Here is an 8,719-nt window from a genome sequence, read left to right on the forward strand (position 1 = left end):
AACAGAGCATGTGTGACATGAAATGGTATGCAAAAGCCACCTAAAATATCCAGGGGGGCAGATAGATTCAGAAGCCATTATTTTCCTTCCCTGTCAAAAGTTTGATTCATGTTGAGTAGTTTGCTCCACTCACAAACTTGTACACATTATATACGGATGACCATGGGGACAGTTGAATAAAATAAGAGGGGTGGAACAAGACAATCCCAACATATATTTGGGGAAAGTGATGAGTTTGAGTAATATAATCATAATATCTGCATTGATTTCCTCAACTTACTATATTTATGCACCTGGTCCTGGTCCGTAAACACCATCCCTCTCATCACCTGCATTGCATATCTATCTATCTTCTTGTTTTCTTTTACAGATCCATGTTCAAACCAAACTATGCCATGTAGGTTGGTTATTAACCGCAGTACGATAAACATGAAATTTTTCTATTTCACCCAAAAAAATTATTATAACAACTAAATAATTATGATATAATATATCATGTAGGTGACGATTTTGATTTCTCTTCGGGTTCTTATTTTATATCGAATATATCTGATTTTTTTTAGTCTAACTCCGATCCACCTGCCCGAAACGGGTTCAAAAATTGTGATACGAACCCGACCATATCCAAGTAACCCGAAACTAACATGTTTGACTCGAAATTTAGAATAAACCAATAAATTAGAATTAAAAAGTTTTTATTTGTAACATTACAAAAATAAAAAATTGTGCTAAATTAACATAATAAATTAAAATGTAATAAAACACAATATTAAAAATATTTTATAAATAATAACCAACCATGTATATACATTATTATTATATATATATATTAATTATTTAAATAAACTGGTCGGGTTCGGGTATTTTGGGTCAACACGAAAACGACCCGATTTTTTCGGGTAAATTTTTACCCAACCCGAACCCGACCAGAAAGTCAAAAATCCCGACCCTAATTCGTACTTTTTACGAGTTAGATTCGTGTCGGATTTCGGATCATGTTTGATTTTGCCATCCCATTATCATATTAAGAGTTACTCCATGTCCTATTAATTTTTATACACTTTTTTTTTGAATTATCTCATTCAATTCTATACATTTCAATACTTATAAAAAATGTTAAAAATATTTATAATATAAAAACTTATCACACCCATTTACGTTCACTAATTTCTTCCACTACAGTTATTTATACATTAAAATGTCAATGTATTAGAAGAAAATAATTTTCAGGAACCGTAGATAAATACGCCATTGGTATATACTATCAAGAGTTTGACAGAGATTCGGACTTATTTTATATAAACACAACGATATCTATAATCTTGAGTGAACATGTATTTATGTAGAAATCATTAAAAATCAAATTTACAGTTAATTATATTCCTTAACCTTCATGGTGATTAGTTTGTTAATTGCAATGATTCGTCATACACCAGTACAATGTAACAACATAAGTGTCCAAAAATGTACTTAGGACTAGGATCAGTGTACGCAAATCTATAGGTTGATACGCATCTTCCCTAGATATATATTAAGGACCTGATCTCTTAACCCTTGAATAATTAGGGTAGATTTACTCATTTGGATAATCATGCAGTGGCATTTTCGTAGTTATGTGCATAAGTCTGATGAATCGAAGTCATTTTAGTTGGAGAACTAGAAAGTACAATTATTGTTATGTAAAACTGATTATCTATTCAATTATTTATATGTGAAACTGCGGCCAAAAAGCAAAGATAAGACACTGTTAAAACAAATACTAATAACAATCCTAACAATTTGTTATTTTGAATTTCATTGAGGTTGCTTAAGTTTTCTGATAATAAATCTTACGTGACCTGAAATCACACCTGTATTACTGTATATATTCTTGTTATCTTATAGGAGCATTTCAACTCATAAAGAAATAAAAATTTCGTTCTAAAAAATGACCGATAATTTATCTTAACATTAGGGCTGTCAAACGGATAATTCGGATACGGATATGCCTATATTCGTATCCGTATACGTAATCATCGGATTCGAATACGGATAATATCCGCTTTATTTCGGATACGGATAATTTCCGCTTTTTCTCGGATACGAATACAGATATTTCAGACGAATATCGAATTTTTTGAATTTTTTTGTTGCCCCTACCGTTTTGACGATGATTATAGAACATTTTCAACGATTAAATACACATAATATATTTATATCTGTATAAAGTAAATGTACAATATATATATAATTTGTATAATGTATTATTTAATATATATACACACACTATAAACTAAAAAAATAAATTTTAAATTATATATACTTTTATATTTATATAATTTAAATATTATGTATAATTTAAATATCATATATGTATTTAGTTTCGGATTCGAATATCCCAAATTCGGATACAGATAATATCCGCTTTTTCTCGGATACGAATAATATCCGTTTTTTCTCGAATACAGGTGCGGATTTTTCGAATTTTTTTGACAGCCGTACTTAACATAAGTAATGTTCTGAAAGAAATGCGAGTGGATGCTATGTTAACCATTTTCGAAATTAGTTGAGATGCGTTCTGAATATTCCTTCACCAAAAGAATTAATAATAATAATTTGTGACTTATTAAAATTATAGATAATATTTTTTTACTGACCTTCATTCATCAAAGTTGTGAATTGTTTTACTTATTAAAAATATATTTAATATCTTTTTATTGACATTTGTTCGTCGAAATCGTGAATTGTTTTTCTTTGGGGAAAATATCAAAGAATGAAAAAGAAAATTAAGCGTCAAAACATATGCAAATGAAATATATTTTTTTCACCAATGTTAATTAAACGATTAATAAAAAGTGTCTAAAATTTTAAGATATTAGAAAAATATCCAATATAATCTTATATCACTTAGCACTCTCATTCATTTTGTTTGATAGTTTGATTACAACAAATATTACAATTATTAATACAAATATCAACGACAAATGCTCTCATACTAACTATGTTAAATAATAAATTATTGTAAAATCTTAAGGTGTCAAACATGATCTTATACCACTTTGGGACACAAACTAAGTGGTTTAGGATGAGAAGAATGAACGAATAGGGTTGAGACTGCGAACAGATACAAGGCGGGAGGGGTGGGGGACCTTTGGTACATAAATGGGCACACCATCAAACGTGATATGTATAGAGGCTGTGTGTAACTTGGTTGCTGGCATGGACCATCTGCATTTGTTACCCGCACCTTCCTTGCTCCTCTCTCTCGCACACACATTTCTTAGTAATTGTTTTTTTTTTGTTTTCTTCCTGGCTCTCCCGAGCAACTAGTTTCATAAGCTTAAATTCTGCTGCAGGACACTCTAAAATATTTGTGCTAGCTCTTCTGACATTTCTACGGCGCTGCAAATTAAAGGCTGCTTCCACAAACATGCATGCAGTCATTGTAATTCGGCTCAGAATATATACCACCTGCAACATCTGTAAAGTTCTAATACACGAATATATGCATGTAAAATTTAATTTTGATCAAGTTATGGGTTTTATATATTTATTCTACTGAAATCTAACTAATCTACTCATAAGTTATAACCTTATAAGTTATAATAACTATCATCAAGTTGCAAATATGTAATATTCTCATAAGTTCTTTTTAAGTGAAAATAATTAAATACTTTTGTGACTACACTAATTTTGAACAAAAGATCATTGTCCCTGTGAGTCTGTGACTACATAAATATAAATACGAATATATTTGTTCTTGCGTTTCCAGTTGGACAAAGGAGTTGATTTAAACGCGTGCAATCCTCAACAAAACGAAGACAACAAAATGTGGGTTAGGTCCCTGTGACAGAAGGAGACACGAGAAAAAACCAAAGGCATAAACGCCCTGAATCTGACACTACCCTATTTACGCTGAATTGGCCTAACCCCGCCGCTAGCTGCCCTACCTTCACGGCTTTACTTACCACTCAGGCTAGCTACGATTTTAGTCATTTACCTCCTCCATCTACGATTGTTAAAAGCTGACAACGCAACTTATATATTTCGTGTGATATGTGACATATGTCCCTGCAGTTGCATACTCTGCCACCTAAACTTAACTACAGATTTGTTTGAATTACACTCTTTGCGCACTTTTACCTGATGCATTGAACGTTATTACTAAATAATAATAATGATTAAAAATAGCACATCTACTTCTATACTCTTTTTAAATAAGGTAAACCTAATTTTGGTAGAACGCTGTAGTACCATAATATCAAATATAATACTTCCTCTGTCCCTCTCATTTGTTTACAGTTTTTTTCACATGCTTTACACGCATTTTAAGTCAACTATAAAATATACTTCCGTAATTTATTTTTAAATTTTTTTTTTTTTTATAAAAGTTTGAACATTATATTTTTATTTATAAGAAAAAAAAATTAAAAAATAATTATACAACCACATTTAATAAGAGTATTAAAGTGCGTGCCGAGTACCCGCCCCCAATGTAAAGAATTGAGGGGGACGGAGGGAGTAAAATTAATTGATTTTACTCCAATTTAAGTTCCATCCCCTAAAAATATAAATTAATTATACTTAATTATTTAATTTTACCTCCTATATTTTACTCTAATTCAAATATGTCTACGTAATAATTAAAATATAAATTATTACTAATTATCTAATAATAGGACCAAACTATATAACTAATTATTTATTTAATTTAATTTTCTAATCTCAACTTGTACTTCAGTGATTATCCTGTGAGATGAATTAGTCTAAAAGCAAGGCTAGATATACAAAAAAAAGTTACAACAAATTGTTACAAAATGAGGATAATGTGACGAAATAATTCAATTGATGATATTAATGTGATACAGGGGATTCATTTATATATAGTTAATAAAAATAAAATTTTATATAATATTATTTGTATGACTATTTTAGGAACTAATTATCTACCTCCAATATTTTTACTAATTAGAACGCAAAGAATGTATAACAACATGACGAGTTCTGCCGACTTGCAACTAAAAATAGAGATATTATACGTTAAATTCTAATCTATATTGCAAAATAGGAATGTATAACGATGGCTAGTATTTTTATGTTACGTTGAAATATAAGTGAGATGTATTGGGGGGCACTTTAAGATTTTTGTAATTTCGTATATAATCCGCGAGAACCAAGCATTCATCGTGCACTTTTAGACAACTCCAGCTAGATATATGATAGTACTATAACACAACCCAGCCCTAAAAATTGTCGAACAATTTCCTACAAGACATGTGAGCACATTAAAACAACACAAATTATTACTAGAGAATACCAAAATATGTGTTGGAAAATATTAAATATCTTGTGTCCATTAATTAACACTCTCCGAATTATCTGATTCATGTCAAGAGAACTTTTATCAATCTTTTTCCCTTCAAAAGTTTTGTTGAAAAATTTCTATAAAAACGATTTTTTTATTGTTAATTTATATCTGTTAGAAATGAAAAGGCTAGGATGTTGGAGATGTTTCTAATATGATTATACTAAATTATAAAGCTCATTCTAATAATAGACATAATTATATATATGTATAAGCAATCTTGATAAATTACTAATTTAGGCTTAATCCAGTGACGTGTACATAAACTGAGACATAGTACAAAATGACAATTAGTATCAAATTAATTTGGCGCCGAGTATGCGAGTATGCCTTTACTCAATTACTCCAACACGGGAAATCAGATGAGGTTAATTAGAGGTTAAAGTCTTGATTTAGCCAATAATAGTAGATCTGAACTTAAATGATTTATTATATATTAATTCTCGAAATTTTATTAAATACATATGAGAACTTTTAAAAATTTAAAAATGAAACTTCCAACCATTGAGATATGTTCGATATACGCCCCAACACTATTTTCATTCAAAACATTCAGAAATTTTATATCGGACATTCTGATAAGGGTAAGGAAGCAATTAGCCTAAGTTTTATAATGTTACACAGCAAAAAAAATGTTATATACATAAAAACCTTTTCGGTACACACAATTATATTCAACATATCAATTAGACGACTTAAAACCACATAAAAACAACACTTAATTAACGCAACAAAAATTTGAGATTGGATTTATTTTACAAAAATGTCAAGAAAAGCTGGTAATTACACCCTACTAGTATGTTTCTTAATCCATAATTGTATGCATGCTTTCGATTATAGTATAGCCGATATTGTTTATATGATCAATTTTGTCTATTTGAACTCAAATTATATAGTTTATCAATCTTGACTTCATTTATCTGTACAAGTTCAATTAAAAAACAATCCACTTTCTTTGATTATTGTCGGGAGTTGATATTTGAATTCAAATTACATAGTTTATCAATCTTAACTTCATTTATCTGTACAAATTCAATTAAAAAAAACAATCCCCTTTCTTTGATTAATGTGAACTTATTTCCTGGCAGGAAGTTATTATGGCTCCCTGTTGTGTAAAATATGCTTTAACATAATAAGCTTAAATCACATTGAAAATCCTATGATTTAGTTAACTTGTAATTTTATGAAAGATGTAGTGATGTTTCTTTAGTCTGTAAAATTATTTGAATACAGCCAACAATCTAGGAATAAATCTCTGAAAGAAGATCAAGCCTGATCATGTCTCGGAATGAAGATAAACGGTTTGGTGAAGAATAAAATTGTGGATTGAAAAATGTTTTAAGTCAAGTGTGAAGAAGTCACATATAAAGTTATATTGAGAAGTATATCGAGAAGTCAATTTGGCATGTAGAGAAGTCACCTCACTTGTAGATAAGTCACTTCACTTGTAAAGAAGTCACTTTACTTGTAGAGAAGTAAATTTTGGCCTATAGAGAAGTGGATATGTCGATTAATCAGTAGAGAAGTGGAGATATCGACAAGTCAAAATACATGTAGATAAGTGGAGATATCGACAAGTCAGAATACATATAGAGAAGTGGAGATATCGACAAGTTAAAATGCCTGTAGAGAAGATGTATATCGACAAGTTAAAATACATGTAGAGAAATGAAAATATCGAAAAACCATTTATACATGTAGAGAAGTGAAGATATCGACAAGCCATTCTACATATCGATACAGACATCTCTAGACATTTGAAAATCTCGATAAAAGCCTCAATTACAGAATGCATCAACCTTGAAGATTCAAGATTATTTGTCAACAAACCGTTTTATATTTAAAATAAAAAGTCTACAAATGCAGCTTGAAGAGTGCAAGATCGATGGTCAAGATGAAGTGGACAAAGCAGGCTCACAAACCTAGTAGATTGTATGCAGACGGAGCCGCGACTGAGGGTTTTTCAGGTGTTCGACGGAACAAGCCCCTCAAATATAATATGGTACATTTTTTTATGTAGGTGTATATAAATATGTATAGTCAAAATGAAAATAAAATATTAACAATAAATCTAAAAATTTAAGTTTTAAGATTAAAAATTTAAGTTTTAAGATTAAAAATTTGTAAATGAAGAAAAAGAGAAAAATATTCTAAACTAAATAATCTTTGATTATAATCTTAAAAAAGTCACTAAATTTTAGAAGCATTAATAAAAAAATCATAATAGCATACATAAATATTTGCATTAAAAATTGTAACCAACACATTCTTTACTAACGGTGCATATAACGTAAACTCCAAGTTAACTACTAATTCAATAATTTCATCAATGTTAATTAATTTAGCTAGTTAATTCTTTTTCTTTTTTGATAACAACATATACAATATTACACATGTATCATTCATGTAATTATTCAATCTTTAGGTAACTAATTTATTTTTAAATTATATCCATTTTTATATAAATAAATATATTATAAAATAAGTCAATTTAACTATAAAATAAAATAAATAATGGGTTTATATAAATTTAAACAATTGTACATATAAACAAAACATTATATATATATATAATTTATTTATTTTAGATAAATTTTAACTCTCTAAAATCTAATAATTTGGTAAAAAATATTGATAATAAAAATAATTTAGTGATAGAGTTTGCTTAAAAAACTAGAAAAACATTTTTAAAATTATTTATATCATTATATGTACTTTTTTATTTGTTTAGGAAGTTAATTTTCATTCTCTAATAAAATTATTTTATGCACGTTGATTCTTATTTTATTTTTATAGGGCCTTTAAATTATTAGGGCACTTTTTCAGATTTTGCACAGGGTACTATGAATCTCAGGCACGTCCATCTGTGTAGATTTTTTGCACTTAAAATAGAAATAGACAAAAGGACTTTAAAAAATGTGTTAGTCTATTTTAGTGCAACTTCTGTAAACCGTGCATGTTGATCAATAAAACATGCCACGGGTCCTTAGTTCAGTTGTAAAAAAACACATCTAAAATTTCTTGTATTCTTTCATGAAGTAGTTGTGTTCTAAAATATTTAAGAACGCGGATTTGTAACATAACTAATTTGATTTTTAATATAAAGATCAAGTAAGTTTTGATAATTGTTTTATGTGTCTTCCACAATCATTAATTATCACTACAAATTTCATATAGCATTACAAATTTCATTTAGCATGTTAGTTCCAAATCTTAAATATAAAACTTGATTTTTTGAAATCAATTGACAAAGCCAAAAAAAATCAAGAAACACTCATTCCCCCCTCTCCCTCTATGTGCATTTCATACCTAACACTCCTTGTTACTCAGGACTTTTGTGGTCGACTTACTCTTTATATTTTAGATGTGGATAAA

This window comes from Apium graveolens, chromosome 10 (assembly GCF_009905375.1).
Source record: "Apium graveolens cultivar Ventura chromosome 10, ASM990537v1, whole genome shotgun sequence".
In the NCBI taxonomy this organism is placed as follows: Eukaryota; Viridiplantae; Streptophyta; class Magnoliopsida; order Apiales; family Apiaceae; genus Apium; species Apium graveolens.